Source organism: Panulirus ornatus, chromosome 48 (assembly GCF_036320965.1).
Source record: "Panulirus ornatus isolate Po-2019 chromosome 48, ASM3632096v1, whole genome shotgun sequence".
Lineage (NCBI taxonomy): Eukaryota > Metazoa > Arthropoda > Malacostraca > Decapoda > Palinuridae > Panulirus > Panulirus ornatus.
Genome location: NC_092271.1, coordinates 17,258,393 through 17,282,028, shown reverse-complemented (window position 1 = coordinate 17,282,028; position 23,636 = coordinate 17,258,393). Strand labels below are relative to the sequence as shown.

General features: G+C 43.4%; 1 long non-coding RNA gene and 1 pseudogene across 2 annotated transcripts in view; one reads left to right on the top strand and one right to left on the bottom strand.

Annotated features, from left to right (window-relative positions):
• Nucleotides 1-23,636, bottom strand: part of LOC139764146 (uncharacterized) — a 70,181-nt pseudogene that overhangs the window by 21,931 nt on the left and 24,614 nt on the right.
• Nucleotides 1-23,636, top strand: part of LOC139764011 (uncharacterized) — a 50,188-nt gene that overhangs the window by 6,026 nt on the left and 20,526 nt on the right. For both annotated transcript variants that reach the window (XR_011716294.1, XR_011716295.1), the window contains exons 2-3: nt 16,400-16,617; nt 16,859-16,948. This is a non-coding gene — a long non-coding RNA (uncharacterized lncRNA). The remainder of the gene's footprint in view (nt 1-16,399; nt 16,618-16,858; nt 16,949-23,636) is intronic.

Here is a 23,636-nt window from a genome sequence, read left to right as displayed (position 1 = left end):
GCTGCTGAACATCTATGGTACTAACCAGCAAGGTACTAGCCAGGCGTGTAAGTGGGTGGATAAAAGCTTTGGTTCAGGGATAAATAGCCCTCCCACAGGAGCGGCCGAATGGAACCAGCCAGGCTTTAGAAATTGGTCGAGTCTCAGGGTAGGTAGTTTATCTTACAAAACACTCTTTCCTTGCGTATCTTGTTGGCATATTGCGATCTTTGTCTGTGTCTTGTTGAAGTTGCGTATGACTTTGTGACGTCTTCATGGACTTGACATAACAGACAACTGAGCAAGTCATATCCTCTTGGCGTTTGCCTTTTTTTTTTTTTTCTGTGTGTCCTTGTAAGAAATTCCTCGCCTTTTAGTCAACTATCTTAGGAATATAGTGTACTGCCTGCATACACGATTGATACTACGAACTGATAGATATGTGATTCTGATCATATATAAGCTGATGCTGTATTGTCTATACATGTTGTTGAATCTATCTACGTATCATAGACGAAATGATTCAGTTCATCGTAAGGTGCTGTTGTTCGTGACAGTTCTTAATCATTCTTTTGCTGGTGACGGTCACGGATCATAAACGAGATTCGATACAAATAGTACAACATGAGTTTCTTCCTTCCTAGATTGAAGACAAGTTTTTTTTTAGTCTACCATCCTAGCTGTACATTTTCTTAAGGTACGGACGTATGGTTTGATTTCCCGTTTCTCATCGATATTCCGTTTTCTCTCTCCCACACCCGCTGCGAAGGTATATTGCCGTAAATATTCAGGAAGGGAGTGTATAATGAAGAAGGTGAGAGGAGGGAGTGGAAAGGGGACAGACTGCGGGTAATGTGGATGGCTAGAGTGAGGGAGTGTGTGTGCCTCGGGAGTGGCATTCGTGAGGGTGGCTGAAGTGATGGAATGTGAGCAAATGATAGTACAAGGATAAAGGGATGTGTAAACAGACGACATTAAGTTCCACCATCCAGCTGGAGGGCGAGAGACGAAGTAATAGATAGATAGATAGATCGGCAGAAATTGAGACTGTATAAAAAGGAAAAGCAAAAGAGCTCATCCATGAATTTGTCTTCAGAACTCATTTTGTTATATTGACTTTGTCCCAGTATGGTAAGTGTTCAGATGAATAAATCCCAGGTAATGTAGCGAGACCCGGAGAATGCTTCAGATGCCCTTCCTTCAACTGACTATAAATTCATCGCGCTGAGCGAACTCTGAATTTCATGGTTTACTTTCGTCGGCTCACTTCGATTCGTTCTCGTAAATCCCAACAGTGGCCTTCGAAGTACTCTTCAGGAAAAGATTATTTAGCGACAAAACGAGTCTTGTATTCTATTTTTGAAATTCATAATCTAGACTTGAAGAGTGAAGTGCCTTCCGAGGGGCCAGATTATACGATATCTTCACCGTGTATGATGTGCTCCTAACTCCTCAGGGTTCGTCAAGGGACCAGAGCCTCCCGGTCGCCGGGAGTTTGCGCTTCAGGTGAATGAACGAACAGCCTCGCGTACCATCTCTGCCCTCACCAAGCTGTCTCTCGCCTGCCCGTATTACTCCAGCCATCTCTCTCTCTCTCCTGCGATCTCTCTCTAGCCATCTCTCGCCTGCCATCTCAACCATAACCTTAGGAGTATCAGACGTCAAATTTATCGTCGCTAGATGTCAATATTCTAGGTTTATCTTCAAGCAGTGTTGAAGGTCTTTCTTTCTCTCCGTTTCTTGTTCACATCAAATGCACAGCTCTCTCTCTCTCTCTCTCTCTCTCTCTCTCTCTCTGGCGAAATTGGCCACTCTCAAGTACCGAACGTACATAGTATTTGCTTGATATTCACGAAGAATCTCATTATATATATATATATATATATATATATATATATATATATATATATATATATATATATATATATATATATATATATATATATATATATATATATATATATATCATCAACTCTTGAGGAGGCACTAGGACCCAAGCTCAGCTCCATAATTTGTGAAACAGAAAGAGAGGTGCACCTCACTCGTGAATCATATTTCTGTATGTAAATATTGAACTTGAACAGTGATAATCTCATCTCCACCACAGACCAAGAAGATCAGGCGTCGGACATTGATAAGAAACGCATGGAATTAAATAAACCTCCCAAATTCTTGCCGCAGATAATGCCTCCAGTGATCCAGAGACGTTTTTCTTCTGCTTACAGAAAATTTGGAAAAGATTCGACGAGATTATAATTTGCTATTCATCATCGATTTGTTACACGTGTAGAACACGCTTGTAATTACTCTTCCTATCCGTGACCCCCTTTATTATTGTAATTATATCCTTCTCAAATAAGTTTTCTCTTTCCCTGATCCCTTTTCTTATTAGTCTGTTTTTAGAAGATGTCAAACTAGAAAGTGAAGTTTTCATAATAGCATTTCAAGATCGCATCGCGAGATGATTCGTCACTGTTAAAGTCGGGTTCTTAAGGATATACGGACTGTTGATGTAAACGGAACTGCTAGATTTTATATAAAAAAAAACAAAGGACTAAAACTGGTATAGATCCGGCCTCCTTTACCTTATCAAACGCAGGATAACAAAAGCCATTATATTTTTCTATCCAGTGTAGGTGTTATTCAATATATTGTAAGGCGATGGGAGTAAAGTCCGCAGTTGCATACATCAACGTAGAATGTAAGAAAGTTGAGCAAGCGATCTGGTCTCTACCACATATTGCTATTAGCTGTATTGATTCCCTTGTCTGTTTTGGTAATGAAAATCTCTCAGTGAGCCGCAGCCTCGATGGATAGTCACAGAATCGGTGAGGGAGATGTGGTGTCTGGGTCATACCTGGTGAGTGGAGATTGCTGTGCGTGGTGGGTAACTGGGTGAGTGAGGAGTTGGCTGGTGGTCGTGGGTCAAGGGTGAGGTGGAGGATTGTTCAAAACCTGGGGTGAGGTGGAGGAGTTGGCTGGTGGTCAGTGGTGGGGTTCAAACCTGGGGTGAGGTGGAGGAGTTGGTGGTGGTCATGGTGGTTCAACTGGGTGAGTGGAGTTGGCTGGTGGTCAGTGGTGGGGTTCAAACCTGGGGTGAGGTGGAGGAGTTGGCTGGTGGTCAGTGGTGGGGTTCAAACCTGGGGTGAGGTGGAGGAGTTGGCTGGTGGTCAGCGGTGGGGTTCAAACCTGGGGTGAGGTGGAGGAGTTGGCTGGTGGTCAGTGGTGGGGTTCAAACCTGGGGTGAGGAGAGTATGGTCGAGTATCGAGGGAGGTTTGGTGGAAGAGGACGCGAGGCACTGTAGCAATGTCGGAGGAGAGGTGATGATTGTGAGGGGTTTTTGCGGTAGAAGAGGAAGGGAGTTGGGAGCTGAGGAGGTTTGGGTGTTGGAGAATGAGGAGGAGAGGATGGAGTGTTGTAAGGCTTGGGGTGAGAGAGAGAGAGAGAGAGAGAGAGAGAGAGAGAGAGAGAGAGAGAGAGAGAGAGAGAGAGAGAGAGAGTGTGGGGAGAGGTAGAGGAGTTGGGGAGAGGAAGGGGATGGGGGGGTTCGAAGGGGAAACAACAATCGATAGCTTCACTTAGCATTCCGTGGGCAGGGTGGCGTGCGGCCCTAAGCAACTTCCACCCACAGGCGACACGTTGCTGGTCCCTTGACGCTTCTCCACCTCACCTTTGGCTTGACACAGTCGGTACCATAGCCGGGCGGACTGCCATTAGTCCATACTGGAGGAGATTAGAGGTCAGCAGTGTCCCTTTAAGGTCACCAGAACCCTGCATCATCAACTCCAGAGGGAAGTGGGGGAGGGGTTTAGGTCAATATCATTCCCCAGCACCAGATAGGCTCGAGTCACTACCACTCGGCTCAAACGAGGGCCTGTCACCAGAGGGCTGGGATCCTGTCATTCCTCGAGATTGGAAAGGACTCGATTTTTGCGTCTTTCGACCCTCTCGAAATGGATGTACTGCTACAACAGTTGGGGTTAGGGAAGGAGTGGGTGGGGAGGCTGGATATCAGCAGGTCCATAGTCTTAGAAGTCTAGGTTGATAATGCCACTCCTCAGCCTCTAGAGAGGACTGGATTAACTCCTACTCTCCGCCTCTTAGCGAGTGATAGTCTACGTATATGAGGGTCTACTAAATACTCACAGTCACGAGTACTCCACATGTGATATCGTATCCGTACCGACGATAGAAGACAAAAATAAGAGAGAGCTAGAAGGGTTGTACGTTAGCATGTTAACACGGCTGATATCATCCGAAAAACAATTGGATTTAAGACTGGTAACATTACGTGTAGATGACTTCACCAGGTGTGTAGGTCATGACATGTTAACATCAGTGTCTTGTATAGGTTCCAGCTGTAGTATATCCATACGTTAAGGTTTATATTAACAGCAGTGTCTTGTATAGGTTCCAGCTGTAGTATATCCATACGTTAAGGTTTATATTCTATTATTTCCTGAAGATATAAGTCTAGTGCACTTCTTTTTCCATCGGATATCCCCTGCATGTGTTCTTTCGCCTGAGTATTTTTCAAGATGATGAAACACCTAATGCGTCACACCGTCAGAAACGTGTTCATTTACCTTCAGGTTTCTTCTTATGTTTCATGACTCGTTATTAGGGGATAAAGCCTTGCCAAGGCAAGGTAACTCATCATCGGGAGCCGATGTTAATAATGCCGATCTGTTGCTCAAAATACATAAAATGTGCGCGGAGATCCTTAGATTATTTTTGTCGAAATACAAAATTTTTTGCAATATTTATTGTTAACTGGTTGGTTCCTGTAGCTGTTCTTCCATGAGAGAGTGACAGGTCATGTCAGTGAAGTGATAATTAATCTTGTCAGTCTCTGAAAAGAATTTTAGATTAACGCTATACACTTTGCGATGATACGACTAAAACTTTCTATATAAAAGATGGGAAATTTATGAGACTCTCACATTTTGGCGAGTGGGTTCATTGGTCAATCATTTAAATTTTCATGGTATCATATTTTGTACTGATCGTGATTAATATCCCTCGATGAATGTATTATAATTCTTGATGAGACCAACAAAAGACAAACGATGGGCCAAAAATGATTAATCAATAAATAAAAATATGGCGGACTAAAAAATTATTTTTTGGAGGATACCGTCAGAACTACATCAGCAGTGTGAGACTTCCTTACGAAGATAGATGGTAATAGGCGTATATCATTTGTGTAAGAAATACGCTGTTCTCTTTACTACGAAGAAAATGAAATAAGTACCTGCTTAACAAACTGTCGTTGTAGAATATATATATATCTGATATTTCAAGAGAAGAGCGATTCTTTCTCCTTAATCACTGAAAAGGTATTATTATCATACCAAGACCAAAGTCTGAGCCATAAATGTAATAAAGGAATGGGCCTCTCTCAGCCTCCAGTGGCCAAAAAGATCCATTTTTCGTACAAAGTTAAAAGTTTGTGAAAGTTATAGATCTACTTATGCTAAAAGGCACCTTTCTAGATCTCAATGCATAATCATTATGCTGGAAATCCTCCCCTCTCGTTCTTTTTTTTAAATTTTCCAAAAGAAGGAACAGAGGGGGCCAGGTGAGGATATTCAAAAAAAGGCCCAGTCCTCTGTTCCTAACGCTACCTCGCTAACGCGGGAAATGGCGAATAGTTTAAAAAAGAAAAAAAAAAAATATATATATATATATATATATATATATATATATATATATATATATATATAGTGATAACCTGGATTCAAAGACACAAAGCTTACGAGAGGAAAAGATGCATACAGTGGAAACATCTTTTAAGCAATGCTTTGGTTGACACGGAAAGTGAATATTCAACAGGAAGAAAAACTGACAACAATAGAGTGGGTCCTCTGAAGTGGTGGGGGAGGTGATGGTAGTTGGAGTCGCGTTGATGGCACTGGCTGATGGTAGTGATAGTGGTTATCTAAGATGGTGGTAGTTGTGGTGGTAGTGGTGGAGTACGGTAGTGGTGGTGTTCATGGTGGGTTGGGGTTCGTTCAGTTCCTTTTCTTACTGTACGTTGCTACAGCAAGATATTGCCACTCGGAAATAATAATGGCTGGAGGGGACTGCAGACGAGTGTAATGATAAATGGCAGGTGTAGGTAATGAAAATGTGGCTGTGTTGCTATAAGTTGAAATATGTTTCAGTTGCGATGGCATGGTGACATCACCACACTCACATACACACACACACACACACACACACACACACACACACACTCCCTTCCTGTCCGGTACTATGTCATTACAAACAGGTAATTACACCTACAGACCAGTGCCTGATGACTGTGGTCAGTCAAACACTGGCAAAAGACATTAAACAAAAGACTTGAATGACAATTTGCGAAGGAGAAAACTCCTTAGGATACGACACAGTTTCGAAATATGAGTTCATGCCTTATAGGATCCTTAGTGACTTGATAATGGTGAAGACGATGGCCTAAGGTCCTGATCATGATAACAATCATGGTTGAAGACGTGTTGCAAGGGGAAGTTTTGTGCTTTTAGCCATTCTTACACTTTGTCTTATGTTGTGTTATTGAGTCCTTGTTAGAGATTCTGATTGTACTTTTTTTAATGGTTTGTTGGTACAGGGATCTCTTGTTCCTTGATGAGGCTCTGGTGTTCAAATTCTTCGTGGAGTCGTGTTGTTATCCATGTTCCTGGCCATGTTTCTGGTGTGCTATTGATGGGTAATTTTTTTTTTCGTCCATGTATATAGGCATATGTGTTTGCGCCTCTCTCTCTCTCTCTCTCTCTCTCTCTCTCTCTCTCTCTCTCTCTCTCTCTCTCTCTCTCTCTCCAATTGCAATCAACTGCAAAAAAATCACCACAAGCACGTGCCTTTAAACTCAATGCAAGCCGCTGCAATTTGACACCACTCATTGTTTATTCTGCATCCTCAAGCATGTTTAGGTTACAGATGTTAGGACCGCGATCCCTGAGCTCAGCAGAACAAGGGGTAAGAGGGCAGTTGGTCACTTGTTTGTAAACAGCCAAGAGGGAGTTGCTAGGCACTTGGCCTGAGTGCCATAGACTGGACGATGTGTGAAACGTCTTCATGCTATACCCCTGTGTGACATGATGTGTGTCCTCTGGCTTTTGTCTTGTCTCGCTAATATTACCAATTCTGCTACTAGTTTATAGTGGTAGTATTACTAGTAGTAGTAGTAGTAGTAGTAGTAGTAGTAGTACGAGTAGCAGTGGTAGTAATAGTTGTAATACTACTACTACTGAATGTAGATGCTGGTTGTGATAATTCTTACTACTTCTGTTCTTTCTACCACACCTGCCACTCCTACAACCATCAACTGCTATTGTTGATACAGGCACAACGGGTGTTTTACTCAGTCGTTTATCACTGGTCATTCTGCTAAAGTCGTTGTCACTTTTTGTGTTCGCGTAACTACTACTATTACTGCTGCTGCCGGAACATCTACCATCGCTGCTAGAAACTCTATACCCATTAAATATGTTAGATCCCCCAGTCAAGGACAATAGTCTTTATCGAGGCTTGGCCTCGAATGGAAGAGGGGAAACGAAAGAAAGAGAAGAAGGAGATGAGTAAGTCTTAAGTTTTTCCGGAGGTGGAGCACCGTCACATTTGATGATCTGGTCAGTACATGTGCCAACTTCTGCCTCCGTTATTGCCACTGACGCCTCAAATAAATGCCTGAAAACCAATCAGTCATAAGGAGACGGAGATGAACGCTCAGAGGGTTAAGGACTGAACACCCCGACCGTATCAGAAGTATTGCAAACAAGTTCATTAGGGAGAGAGAGAAAAGTGTTGTTGCAAGATGAGGGAGAGGGACCAGGGGGAACATGCATGTGCGAGAAGACTGTGTGTGAGATGTCAGGCTGGGGTGTAGCGATGAAGCCAGAACACGCAACAGATCCGCGAGACTTGTTTGATATAGAAATAGTCTGCAATGAAGGCAGGAGATGTGTTAGTTGATGTGTGGACTGTGGGAGAGTCAGCAGCACGGCTGCTGGTCGACGGGATGATCAGAGTCTTAAACGTGAGTGGGGACAAGGTGGAGCTGTCCACGTTAGTAAGACGAGTGTCTCTTCTGTATCTCATAATGACACCAGTACAGTGAGGCTGGCTACAACAGAGAAAGACCACGAACTGAGGAACATGATCTCTAGAAAACTACCAGACGACAAAATACATTCTGAATATTTTGTGGGATTATTATTAGATCAGGAATCTTGGGATCAGTGAATGAAAAGCAAAGAAAGAGTTTAAAGTTGTATTTAAAGAAATCAGAGGAGAGTATGAGGCCTTCTAAACACAAGAGAAGGATGAATCAAAACAGAACTGGAGAGCTTATCCTTAAGAGGCACATTCGTAGAAGGGATATAACGCACTTTGAGAACGCACGTTGTTCGACTTGAAGGTCGAGGGAATAATAAAAAGAATAAGAACGTCCCACTTGACGTGTTGGAGATGGTGGCGAAATGCAATGGGCAAACACGCCACCATTCTCACGTTTATGACAAAAATGACGAACTTGCCAATAGAATCATCGAATAAGAATAGTTTGCAACCATACTTCTCAGTCGTCCCTGGGAGCAACAGATGAAAGGTTGGTGGTGCAGAGATGAGGGTGGAAAATAAACGTCAGAGTTACAGCAAAGCACAATGAAAAGTTGAGTGTCGATGAAGGGGAGTATAATAAGTCCAAAGAACTATGAGGATTAGCTTAAGAGACACAGGAAAGTTGACTGTAGCTTCCTAGGTTTGAAGAGAAAACTTCCCACAGAGGCAGAGAAGGACTCGATGAACCATGAGTGAAAGATATAAAAGAGTGAGACGTACATTTCTCAGAAAACGATACGAGTAGATGATGTATGACAGCTTAGATAAGCTGTCAAGGAATTTTTTTTTTCTTTTTCTGTTGTGATTTGGTCAGGCATTTGACTTTTGCAAATCCTAGGAGTAAGGTAGGGAGACTGGATTGAAATCAAGATAGAATAAGAAAATTTTCGTGGATGAATGAGCTGCAAAACGTGAGAAGTCAAATGAAAGATAATCGTAGGAAATGCAAGAACAAAGGGCAACGCTGGATATGTGGCCTTTAGGTTGGACTTGAGGACGAGAGAGAGAAGAATCAATGACTGCACGACAGGGTCGTCTTATTATATGGCCGTGTGGCAAAAGCTGGAGAACAGTACGTGTGACCGTAAGTCTTATAAGAAACTAGATAAAACGAAGAATGCGGTAACGCCATTAAGAGCCGATCGGTAAAATTCCTTTAAAGTGGAGGAGTGTTCATAAAGGGTGAATAAGAAACAATTTAGATGGTTTAATGCTATGAACATCTGTGAAATAAATCCTAAGGATAGAAATATAGATTACTACATGATTAGCCATAAAAGGTAACTCTAAATAAGATATAGAATTCTAAATCATCAGTGGACGAATCATCGCGGGTTCTCCTAGGAGATGAGAGGGGCTTCCCTTCCATTACCGCCCCTTTGATGGTTAATGAATCAATTATCCAAAGATTATAGAATTTCGGAAAAGGGAGAAGAAAACATGATACGGATAATTAATGTGTTTTCGTGTGTTTCTGAAGGTATTTTTGTGTATTTGTGTACTTGTTGGTGCTTCTCTGTACGATGTTGTTTTATGTGCCCAATTTTTTTTGTTCGGTGGGTGTGAGTCTTGCAATTTCGGTAAAGACAGAGGTATACCTTTCGAATATTTTTCGTTTACAAGTGGTTCCCCGGAGAGCCATAGGTGAGAGATGCCGAACACCAGACTCTGGCTCAGTTCACGGCACGGGACACCAAGATTTGGGCTAAACTGGGAGTCAGTGGGACGTTCCACCCATTGCTTGTTCGGTCCCTCCTCCTCCTCCTCCTCCTTCTCTAGTATCCATCTACATTCCGTCCAAATCCCCAACACAATCTACCCCTCCCCTCCCAACACCATAAACCTCCATCCCCAACACGTTGTGACTGATGTTGTCAACAGGTAACTTTATTGCGAAGTTCTACCAAGCTATCGGTCTACTGTAATAACATTTTCGTTCACCGTCGAACGCAGGCATGAGGGGAGCCTGTGGTGGAGAAGGGCAAAAAGGATGTCAAGAAGATTGTGGTGGAGAAGGCTCTGAAGGGTGTTGGTGAAGACAGACAAGAATATTGTCATCCTGAACATAAGAACGGAAGGGTCGCCTCCGTCTGATAGATTGTAATGGATATTTTTTCTTTATTTTTTCCTTCCTATTTGGTTTATTGAGATCTGTTTATTGTGGTGTATGGTGAAGCGTGCCATTGTCCTCTGTATTACGACGTAAGATGGACTGTGCCAATACTGTGTATGTTGTAGTAGTGTGCCAGTCCTGTGTATGTTGTGGTAGTGTGCCAGTCCTGTGTATGTCGTGGTGGTGTGTTGTGCCAGTCCTGTGTATGTTGTGGTAGTGTGCCAGTCCTGTGTATGTCGTGGTGGTGTGTTGTGCCAGTCCTGTGTATGTCGTGGTGGTGTGTTGTGCCAGCCCTGTGTATGTTGTGGTGGTGTGTGCCAGTCCTGTGTATGTTGTGGTGGTGTGTTGTGCCAGCCCTGTGTATGTTGTGGTGGTGTGTTGTGCCAGTCCTGTGTATGTTGTGGTGGTGTGTGCCAGTCCTGTGTATGTTGTGGTGGTGTGTTGCGCCAGCCCTGTGTATGTTGTGGTGGTGTGTGCCAGTCCTGTGTATGTTGTGGTAGTGTGCCAGTCCTGTGTATGTTGTGGTGGTGTGTTGTGCCAGTCCTGTGTATGTTGTATTAGAATGTTATGCCAGTACCTCGTGTGTCGTGCGTGGACATTTCTCGACATAGTAAGTGTAGATCAGTTCTATTTCATTATGATAAGCAGTGGAGACAAAAAAAAATCTCAGGTTTTACCGTAATGAGAAATCTGTAAAGATTCATGTGATACGAAATGTTTCGCCTGTCTCATTCACTGCTTCATTCAGAGGTGGCCTTACAATGAACACATATCTTCCTCGAGGCCACAATGAAACAGTACCATATCACTGATTAGGAGCTGTGTTTATTACCTATTTACTTTTTTCTTACTCGTGCATTCTTGAAATACGTCGACCGAAGTATTAAGCCAATTCATGGTTTCAGCCATCTGAGCCAAGGCTTCATTCATCCCAGTCTCTTTTTCACTGTCATCACTCATGGCTTCACTAACCCTACTGACGGCTTCGTTCACCCGATTTGCGCTATAACTCGTCCTACTCGCGGCTCCATTGTAGACGTGATCGTTTGCCCACTCATTCACTCTTGACGCCATACTTGTCCTAGCTCTGTTAGGTATAACAGAACGTGAGCCAAGCCACTCCTCACACTGAGGAGGAGCGTATATCTCTTCTGGGACATATTGCAAAGGTGGATTAGATCACGCTTCACTACGGCGAACACAGCACGAAATCAAGAAAGGACACACTTCACTCTGATCACGAACTGCAAGAATGAGGCGAGTCAGGCCACGACTCTGCTCACACTTTATGAAGTGTGTGGCTGGAGACACTTACTGTGGGCACGGGGGGGAGATAATGAGTTGGCCAGCCCTCACTCCCGTCTTGGCACAAAGTACAAGAGTGAGATAAGCCACACTTGACAATGAGCATGCAAGAACCAGAGGGAAGCTGGCCACGTCCCACTTTGAGTACACACTACAGTGAGGCGAGGCGGGGCCTCGTTTCACCTTGCTCACTAGCCATCACTCAGAAACCAAAGGGCAGGAGAGCTGTGAGGGGAGGCCTCACGAGCTCAGAGTCCCGGAGACCACACATATTAGCAGAGCGCGAGGAGACGGCCCCCCCCTCATCATTTGTGGGCCCCACCCACCCTCACATCTTAGGGGGCGGGGGGGCGCGTCCTAACAGTACAACAGAGTGCGAGGCGGGCCCCCCTCATCATTTGTGGGCCCCACCCACCCTCACATCTTAGGGGGCGGGGGAGCGCGTCCTAACAGTACAACAGAGTGCGAGGCGGGCCCCATGAGCCGTGAGCCCCACCCACTACTTACGGCAACAGATGCCCGGCGGCGAAGGGCAGGCAACCTGAGCTGCCTTGGATCGGCGGCGGACGGGCGGCTCGTGAAACACTACCTACCTTCGACTCCTTACCTTAAGAATGAGAATGGGGTTACGCCACCATGCTGCCTAAGGCACAAGTGACCCCAGCTGCAGCTTCGCACTACGTATTTCTTTTATTCTACTTCGTGGCCGTGATGAGGTGAAGATCTAGTGAGGGAGTGGGTGGGTGGGCGGGGGGATGTGAGTAACAGTGTTAGGGGGTGGGTGATGTAAGGAGGAGGGAAGTCTCAATATTACGTTAGGGGTTTTGTAGTGGTGTGGTGAGAGTATGTAGGGCTTTGTGTTACTGTTAATGTCTTCGTAACTTCTTTAAGCCTGAGTTTGACTACATTGACCTAGAAGTAGATGACATCATAGGATCCCTTCGTGAGTGTGTTGGTCTCACTGATAAAACTAAGATCAACATTCTAAGTCCTGTTCGAAGCACCGTTTGCCTGTGTTGCAGGCGCTTTCGAAGCTTTTGCTTATCTGTCCACATGGGCAATAAGGTTTTGCTTATTTTCAGTTTCTCTTTACATTATATTCTTAATTCTGTTTATCTCTTGTGTCTCTCAAACGTCCTTTTCTGTTTCGTATGGCCTTCTCTGTTGTCTTCTTGTCTTTTTACGACTTTGTCACTTTTTCATGTTTCTATGAAGTCGGTTTTGCTGCCTCTTTGGCCACTGCTCTGAATCTCTTGTCCCTGCCTACCATCGTGTGTCGACCTGACTCTTTGCTCTCTGCTACCGTGTCGAGTCATGATGAATCTACCGACTGTCTTTGCTGAATGCGATTAGATTCAATATTTGTTGAGCTTTTGGTTTTGTTGTTTTTCCTGTCCTTCTCTCCCTCCCTCCCACTCCCTCCTCCGGCCTGCTGTTTTACATGCGTAACTGCTGTGTATTCCCTCTGCCTCCTGTCTCTGTGCCTATGACGCTGTGTCCTGCTTGATGTCCCTCTCTTCCTGCTTGCTGTTCTCACGTCCGTCTTATGAGTGTTCTCGCTCCTCTGCCTCACACCGGTGCAGTCCTGGACTTGAACCATCCCTCCTCTATCTTTCTAATAACTTGCAAATTAGCATTAACCTTTTCACGGCAAACATCACCGTTAGTTAAAGATACATATAGAAAAAAAAAAAGACGATATTTGGTCACTATGATTTCCTAGCGGCGAGTGGCAATGATCTTAATGACGTGTCAGTGACGTAACAAGAGCCACACACACACACACACACACTCCCCCTTACCCTCCTACCCTTACCTACCCCCCCCATGGAACGTCACGTTGGAGTACCTGCCCATCTGCCCATTAAGCCATTAAGAAAGTAAACACCCCACTCATCCCACGTCTTGATAAATAAACCATGTATGTTTACAACTCCTCGTGCCTCCTTGACATTTTAAGAGCAACTTAAAAAAATAATAACTTTTCCTATTTTTCTTTTTTTTTTTCGCTAACCATAAATTTTCCCAAATATCAGACTGGAGTTTTGTTACGGGGGAAAGATTTCGTCATTCAGTGGGAACTGGGGCCCATAGGTCGTGTGTGTGTGGGTGTGTGTGTGTACCATTTGGCTGATGCTCTCTATTCGCACAGCTTCTCATGTTATCACCTGTTATCATTCTCTTATCTGCAGTGTGGATTATTATGCATATCTTGTTTCATAAAGCTCTAACGCATTTTATTTTGTTAGAAACGAATGGTGCTGGAGATCAAGAAATATATATCGTACAGGAGAGCAATGTTGTCGTCTGAATGAAGAATATCTATTGTCATGAAGTAGATTGTTATACTTCAGGGTCTGTTATTGTGGGCATGTGTCTGTATCCTAAATTGGTGTTAGTTTATGAGGTCAGAATGGTATGGAGTACAGCTATGTCGCTTTTTCTCCAAGTTTCAATCCACGACCTAAACGTTCAGAATTTTCAAAGCGTAAAAAATGGTTTAATTCACCCCTGACATGATTTCTAGTGCACTTATAGATCAAAGGTAATCTTCGTAATATGTGTATCCATCTGGGTTCGACTCCTGGGCGTGGCAGTCGGCCTACACCCTACCCCAGGTGTTCCTCCCCTTGGCGCTGGTCGACAAATGGGAACCTGGCTTAAGCTGGTGTGTGTGTGTGTGTGTGTGTGTGTGTGTGTGTGTGTGTGTGTGTGTCTAAGTAGATGGAAGCACACATACACACACACACACACACACACACACACACACACACACACATTTCTCTATATTCCCGACTTCAAGAAGTCTCTCAGAAAGAATGGGCAAGAATGAATTTACACACCCATAAGACTGGGTTCCTAACCTCGTTATGATAATGACCTGTTACTACGTCACACGGACGATCTGTTACTGAGGACGTCATTCGAAAGTTCTATAACTTATTGCGTTACGGGAACGGCCTGTTCCTTAGAACGTTATGAGAAGTCTATGACTCGTTGCGTTACAGGAATGGTCTGTTACTCAAGACTTCAGAAGAATGCATGATTACTAACTGTGTTACAAAAACGGTCTGTTACTATGTCGCACGAACGGTCTGTGACTCCCTCCACCACACGAACGGTCTGTGACTCCCTCCACCACACGAACGGTCTGTGACTCCCTCCACCACACGAACGGTCTATGACTCCCTCCACCACACGAACGGTCTGTGACTCCCTCCATCACACGAACGGTCTGTGACTCCCTCCACCACACGAACGGTCTGTGACTCCCTCCACCACACGAACGGTCTGTGACTCCCTCCACCACACGAACGGTCTGTGACTCCCTCCACCACACGAACGCTCTACACCATCGGAACTGACCAACGTCTATTTCCTCTCAATCAGAGAACACAACTTAAACTTGACTGTTTTGACATATTCAACTCTAATCATTATAGTTTGTCTGCCTTGCTTATCACCTAAACTTGACGATGTGGGTTCGATATTTAAACATTCCTTTACGTACGACATCTGGGAGTAATGACATAATGGTACAGGGTATTACTAACAAGTCTATGGTCTTAAAGGACATAGTCAAGATGCCTAGGAATGTTTCACACGATGAAGAAGGCGAAAGTTAAGGGATCATATACCATCTAAACGTCTTCATGTAGAGTGAATTCAGGATCGAGTACCACAGGTTTGGTTTCTCCTGTACCTCACCAGGTCAGCGGTCGAGAGAGCACCTCACTTGGAGAACTCTCTCAGGATCTCAGTTTATGGCCAATTCTTAGAGTCGTGGATCGCCTGGGGGCGCTGGGGTCGATGTCTTTGCATTACCTTCTTCGTCTCCCAATCTTCATGATGAGTCTCGTTTCCAGTGCTTCTTTCTACAGAGATATATATTCTTTTTTTTTTGTTCTAATTTACACTGACATTTTTTTCTGATACCCATTAACCGTTGAATATAGTGTTTAATGATAGAGTAAACGACACGTTCAATGTTTGGGAGGTGAGATAAAAGCCTCTCTCTCTCTCTCTCTCTCTCTCTCTCTCTCTCTCTCTCTCTCTCTCTCTCTCTCTCTCTCTCTCTCTCTCTCTCTGTCTCTCTCTGCATTGTCTAATCTAACAAGTTTAGCGATGGTTACCTGTCAGTGTCCTTTGTTTCTCTTATAATCATATAAGACTGTTGGCGCACGTAAGGATCTATCACATAGACTGAACTAACTCACGAGAATATGTGGCGCGAAGTATATATATATATATATATATATATATATATATATATATATATATATATATATATATATATATATATATATATATATATATATCTATATATATATAAGAAGATTGTGGCTCGGACTCGCTTCCCATTAGTACAATGCCTGTTGGATGAGACCCCAGGAGACATGTCTTGTGTGGCGGTGGGTTCCCGAGGGTTGGAGGAGGTCGGGTTGATAAATGATTCCAGGGAAGCTTTGGAGGCGGCCTCCCTCAGGACGAGTTGCTGCTAATTACTGTAAGATGTTGTTGGTCCAGCTCTCATACAACGGTGTCTTCCTGCTCGTTACTTAACTATGATTGTGCTCAGAATTTCAATGTGGCGACGGGAATGAATGAAATATCTTTCTCCTCTGTTTCTTTTTTTTTCTTCTTCTTCTTTTAATAGAATATCAGAACTGTTGGTTAGGTATATAGTCGTTGCACTTAAGTATATAAGATAAGGCTTTGATATTACGTTATTAAGGTGTTTTAGAGCAAATTATGTCTGATGACATAGGAAACCCGATAGGTTTAAAACTGATATGTTTAAAAACAATAGAGTTTGCCACTTATGAATACAATGCTCTTCCGTTTGGCACTTTAAGTTGACCATTCGATTTTTACAGGAATGAACATCGTCTTCTTAATTCATACTAGAGACTTCTCGATGCCTACAAGCTGCAGTGGGAAGGTAAACACGATACAAGCATTTGATGATGACTTCAACAGGTTACTCACGTCTCGTATGAGAAAAACATCCTCTACAAGAGCCCATAGTTAGTCCAGCTGGGGCTGCCTCCATGTACTTAATAATTCACGACGGACCAAATGGGATGTGGCGTGTGTAAGTAGCTATTACTGACTGTTTAGCTCTTAGGATAATTGTACACACAGATAGTGCAATTATTGAGGAATACATGAAGATTGTGAACTTTAGAATGAGATTTCGAACTTCTTTCAGCATCTGAAGGACATACAATGAACCAACATACTTGCTTGCATCCTTGTAATGAACTTTAGTTTCCCAGTTACGTACATCATCCACAAGAACCAGTCAGCTTTAACCCAACATTACCTTCCGACAGATGGTTACCCACGTCCACGACTTTATGCACCCATGAACTCTGCTCACCAGAAGGAATGACTAAGTGTTACCACCACCTGACCCTCTAGAGGTATGTGCAGGCTTCACCAACTGACTTCCAGAGATAAGTGTACTTTTCCTTAAGTAACTACTACTTCTTTTTTTTCTATTGCGAAAATAATCGTAAGATAATGTTTCTAGACCGTCCAGCCTCTCCCTTACTATCCCTACAAGACATTTATAAAACCACACCTTCACTCATCCTCGGCCACCCAATTGTCAAGAGCCACAACGCTCTCTCACATTCGGTCAAAATCTTATCTTGGTCCAAGTCTCCCTCCCTCCCTTGCATGTCTCCACCGAACTGATTACCTAACCCATTCCCTAGCCTCAGAGTATTTAGCTGTCGCATTTCTCTCCCCATCGCCGCCCTTCCGCACCCGACCTCACTGTTCGAATCCCGTTGCTTTATTGAGCCAAACAAATTGCCTCCTCCCTTAGCATCACAACATCTGGAGGAGATAATGAGGACGTTAACAATGGCTGACGTGCCATTCAGTCCCTCACCAGAGAGCTGTAAGAGGCGATTCTATCCTACGTCTCCCGCGAAAGTGTTCAGCCGTTATGTTTATCTCTTCGCTACTTATAGAGTCAGGCTACATCATGCATCACCTACGCGAGCTGGGGGTCTACGTGATATAGATGGGTGGGGCACGGAAACGGATTTGAGGGAATCTGAGGAAAAATAAAAGGAATATAATGAGATTGTAATCGAAGCCTGAGCCTGGCAGGCCAACAGAGGGCACTTCATTAAGTCAAGTACCTGTTAAATCCAGTCAATTGCATCAACACCTTAGGGTAAATTAGCATGAGGGTTCTGAGCGTCGGGAGGGATCAATGATGAAGCTCAGAGGACGTCATGGTAGGCGGTACATGGTCGAGGAGACAGGTGAGAGGTTATTCTTCAACGTGTGTTCTGATTTCTGTTCTGTTTCTCTGAGAAAGTTTCCGCCTCCTCTTTAGTTTTTGGAGGCCTCGCAATCTTGGTTCTTGGAGGCCACCGCCTCCGTTCCTGGAGGTGGTGGATGACATGCTTTGTTATATACTACAACACATTGGCCGCCCCTCAGCTTAGGTTATCAAGTGAGGAAGATTTTTGCCTCTTTCTTTCTGAGTATTTTCCAGAAGATTAGATACTTGTTATTGGTTGAAGAAGTTCAACTTCCCAGAGTTCGGAATATCTTTTCGTCTCGGACGGCGTCTTATAGGCGTATGGCGCACATACGTTGGATTATACAGTACGAAAAGAAAGTAATTAGATTTGCATTCCATGTTATTCAGATCGTGGCAGAGGTTATACGCCTATCTTGCCAGGTCCTCTTTGATCTGAGCCCGGTGTTCTCGAGTCGCCTCGACAGAGGATGTGAAACATGGGTACGAGTCGACAAGGTACTGATGGGAGTCGGTATAAGCAAGTGAGATAAAGAAGGTAGAGAAGGTATGGTATGTGCCATTCTGGTTCTCTCTCTCTCTCTCTCTCTCTCTCTCTCTCTCTCTCTCTCTCTCTCTCTCTCTCTCTCTCTCTCTCTCTCTCTCTCTCTCTCACACACACACACTCTGCCCATCTGTTGCTCTAACTGCTAGCTATCTATGATACAGAGACACCATCATGTATCCTTGATTGTAAAAATCTACCGTCCTGTTTGGTACTAATTCAGACAAAGCTGTCAGTGCAATATTTGTCAAGTATTGTAGCCAGCATTTTTCCCTCAAATGTCTACCGCCTACTGTGATCTACAATCACTGTAGATCACAGGCGTGCGATAGCTATTTGAGACAGACCCTTTGTCAGTGCTGAAATATCCAAGTGGCACCCCACCCCACAAAAAGAAAAACCTGCTCCCTTGACGTATCTTATCAGGAGAAGTCCATCAATACAAGAGAAGTTACAGTAAACTTAGCCTCGCCTTTGTGATAAAGATTTTTAGATTTTTTTTATCTTTTTAAGAGGGAAGGAAATTTATCCGTCTAATCTTCGGCCTACAAGAAAAAAAAAATATGTAAAGTAGAACTAAGTTCATCTTAAGTTACCTGAATAACTAGTTAGGAACATTAGCCTAATCAGATGAATTAGTGATAGCCCATGTTTATTGATGCCCCTCCATCCACCACCTGGGGAGACTACGTCTTCCTATCTTTGAGTCGTGAGGGAGACTGTGTCTGTATGTGTGTGTGGCGTGTGTGCGTGTGTGTGTGTGTGTGTGTGTGTGTGTGTGCATGTCTGTGAAGGCCTCTTTATGTGTATGTATGTACGCTAGTACACGTACGATGGATATGTAGAAGATCCGTGTGTTGGTGTGTATTGAGGTGTGACGAAACAGACGAACACTGGTAAACTTGTCCCACCTCCCATTGTCACATCCTCTCCCTACCGTTACTTCTCAAGTTATTGTCCCTCGAACGAGTGTTCCCAAGGCGTGAGGACCAGGAGACACTATAGTCTAGTTCCTGACGAAGGAGGAGCTGTTGTTAGCATAAAGTAGGTCCTCTAGGCTACACTACCTTTCCTCGAGTCCTTGTCGAACAATTTTTCTTGGTCTTTCCCTCACTGGCAATTACTGTCATCAATGGAAACTCTGTCGCAATTCTCTTTACTTGGATCTCCGTCAGGTATAGCTTGGTGCTTGTCACCAATGATCGATCCACTCAGAATAAACCCTGACGGAACAGAATCCCTTCCAGAAATTGACCCATTTTTCTATAATACCGCCTGTAAGAATGGATTATTTCTCAAGTGAATAACTGGAGACACTTTCTGGTATTGTACTTCATGAACCTTTGTCCCAAATGATGTTCTGTTCTCGCTTATGTCCAACGTGTCTCCAGGACTGGCAGTCGTAGATTTCAGGGGACCGGACATCACCAGCTGCGTTTAGAGGAGCAGTGGCGATATGAGAGCATTACAGTTCTTCAAGTCATTCAAATCTGTCAAAGAAATAAGTCAAAAACTGTGGAGGCTATGTCAATAGTGTTATACAATACGAAACGACTATTTAGAGAACAGGATATGTCAATAGTGTTATACAATACGAAACGACTATTTAGAGAACAGGCTATGTCAATAGTGTTATACAATACGAAACGACTATTTAGAGAACAGGCTATGTCAATAGTGTTATACAATACGAAACGACTATTTAGAGAACTCGTGGTTACCAATCACCATTGCAACCCAGGGACATGGAAAACCCACACCATCACCCTGGGGCTCCAACACCCTCTACTTCTCCTACAAACGAGCAAATCAGTCTTGGTCTTTCGCAAAAAAATCTCGCCTTCGAATCTCTCGTCTAATCATCAGCCCGGAGCGTCTGCTACCAGTCAAAGGTTATCAAAAACCATCTTTACCATCAATCCCATACAGTGTTGAATAGTAGGTCGTATACCTAAAGGTATAAAACACATACTGTACTTTTAACTTGTGGATGTAGATAATGTATCTGTCATTACCTTAAAAGCAAAGTGATCCGATATGACTGACTTAAAAGAAAAAAAGATTAGAAAAAGATATGATATAACTTTATTAACAAATAGTCTTAAGTTCAGCTCCGTTATTACCCTTTTATTCTCCTCTCAACGTCTCTAGATTTGTAAATGAAATTGTCGTATTTCAAAGTGATGAGAATTGTATATGCATTCACCAACCCAGGGGGGAACATGTTGCCGACGCTTTCACTTCACTCTCCTTAATTACTTCATTCATTTCAGTAAGTCATCGGGTATACAATAGTTCCAGTCACTTCCTTCCTGAAGGAGACGTGTCGTTCTTAGTGGAGCAAGTACTGGCCATCCACTGGCAATAATGATGATCACACTGTAGCACGCGCTGAGGAAACCCTTTTCTGAAGACGGTTCTAACACGGGCAGGTACTGACCATCCACTGAAAGAAATTGATCTTGGCTGAGTAGATACTGACCCATCCACGGCTGCAGGCGGTACTGGTTCAGCAGGCTCTACTAACTTTGCACTGGCGAAGACAAAAATAGGAGGAGGATTTGGAGGAGATTTCCTCTAGAAGATAACAATGCTAATACCGGTCAGCTGATGATAATCTTCGTTCTCTACGACCATTCGTCTTTTAACTAATCCACGTTCACCTTGAGTTCACCAGTAGCCCTGAGCTCGCCTGGTTTACCGTCTGGTGAGGGTCGGCGACTGACCGAGAGGGAGTCTCAAAGAGACACCTTCTATTGACAAATCACCTTGTGATGGTTCCTTCTAGGTACATGACACTCTCTACATGTCTTCTAACGACAGTAGATGAAGGTAGACCATTATCAGTGAAGGTAGATACACATCGACTATCTTCCTCTGTAGAGGGAAGTGGTGTCATAGTTTCATCAAGTTAGTGTTATAACGGGTTAAGTTCTCTTGTATAGTTGCATCTCCCGGTAAGAGCGCGTTATACATCACTCAGTAAATGGTATTTAGTCATCCTTTTTTTCTTTGAGGGAGGGGATCATCAAGGCCAAAAAAATTATAGGCAAAATAACCGAGCTATGTACATATGTTGGAGACCAGCTCTCGCCTAAACACTGACAACATTTCGCAGAGCAGCTGATGAATTGTTAACATTATGACGAACCTCTTCAAACATATGATTAACAATGACCTTTTTTGATAACTGAATACGACCGGTGCATTTTATCACATCCAGTAAAGAGAAACGATATTAAGCCACTGATGATATCATTGGCACGACCGTGTCCAAGTTCAGATACAAATATCATGAAGCTATTCATGTGTATATGGTATTCATATATCATAAATGAAAACGATAAGAACCCTTGTTCATCGATAAGACTTATCGTTCTCTGTTGACGCCTGCTTAATGGAGACACTACGCTAAATGTTCAGGTTAATCATTCCCATGATTGAAATACACAGTGGCGGCAGGAAATGTAATCAGAGGCTGATCAGATTCACTCCCCACTAATGAGAATGTTGGGCATACAGAGAGACAAGATGATATGACGCTTCCACAAATAGAATTAGATGGCACCGGGGAAGCAGGAGAGTAAAACACAAAGGGGATAGTAGATATAGTAGCATTTATGTGTTAGTTGTGACAGCACGAACGAAATCGACATATTGTGACGCTATAATGTAATCGTGGATGCCAGGTATATCATGCTGTCAGCAGATGATGCCATATGAGGAAAAAGACTCTAAGAACGAGAATGTTAAAGTATCAGATCATATGCAGGGGAGTGAAGGAAGAATGTATCTCACAGAAAAGTAATTCATCCACAGTGAGTGCTGAACATGTGAACATTTTGACACATTCTTTTATACAAAGTAGACGGCATAGAAATTCTCATCTGGATTTTAATTCCTTTCGTACAAACATAATTGTCTTGGTTAATGAAGGTTCAATGAAGAGAGGAGCAAGATGAGAAGACATGGGTATGATTGCCTCGTCCACAAGGTGACACTATCGAAACAGTTCACATCTCCTGCAGGCGTGGTAGCCTCCCCCAACCACACCACAGGTGCCATGACGTCGGTGACCTAAACCTCTTGACTCTTCGAAATGACATAACTATTGAGGAAACTCCTTCAGCTACAAATAATCGGTGCGCTAAATGTGGCGAGAAATGAAGTCTTTCTGACATGATAGGAGCTAACGATAATCAAGCAATGATGGACGGACTGTTGGATATAAATGGACGCACACACACAAGATAGAGAGATAGGGGACCTCATAAGTGTAAGGTTTCTTCCTTATAGAGTACAAATAGGAAATTACAAACAGATAATTACTTGACGTAGTTTGAGGAACTATTTTCTATAAGAAGAGAGGAAAGTCCAGTCATGCCAGAAGCGAAGGGCATCGAGGCGACACGAGCTAAAGAAGCCGTCGGCTTGTGTCGGCTGGAGGGAATTTGGGTTTATAACGTCTCTTGACCTGCTTAGTTGCTGGCCTTTCAATACGTCTGGTGTTACCGTATCCAGTAAGCTGACCTCTGCTTCTGGTGTTACCGTATCGGATTCACGAACCGCTGCATTTGGTGCTACTCCATCAAGTTAAATGATCCCTCCATCTGGTGTTAACGTATCGAGTTACGTCGGTCTCCTACCGTATTAAACGAAAGTTTAACAATGAAGCAGAAATGTAAAACAATATATGGTGGACACTGTAGGACACTTTCTTTGAGATCTGCTAACCATACTAGGGAAAAATCGTATATATTTCTACCCTCCATTATAACTGTTAATACTAATCTAATAGACATATGCTGCTTTCAAATGATCAAGGAGTTTGAACACAGATTAAGATCATATAGCACCGATATTCATGAAACTGATAGATAAGATATAAAGAAAAGTACCTAACTACATGGTAAACAAACAGTTTTAAAGGCCTGAGAGGCTATTATACTGTGAATTATTGATCCCACTCCAGGTGTGCGGCCATTAAACCTGAAACCTGATCATTGCAAGTCCGTGAAAACGATGCACTTGTGGTGTGACGTCAAACACACGGTTTACGAAGGTTACTGACTCTGCCATATTCGCTGCTCGATGGCGCCTCCTATCTTTTTCGGCGTAGGCTTTCTGCTGCTGCTGCTGCTGCTGCTGCTGTTGTGAATGGTCTATGAAGCACTTCGAGCCACACCTGCAAGGCGGATACCAGTTCGACAGCTTACGGTGGGCGACGATGGGAAATATGACTTTGACTTCGTTGGAAAACATTCGAGTCAAGAGATTATATGAT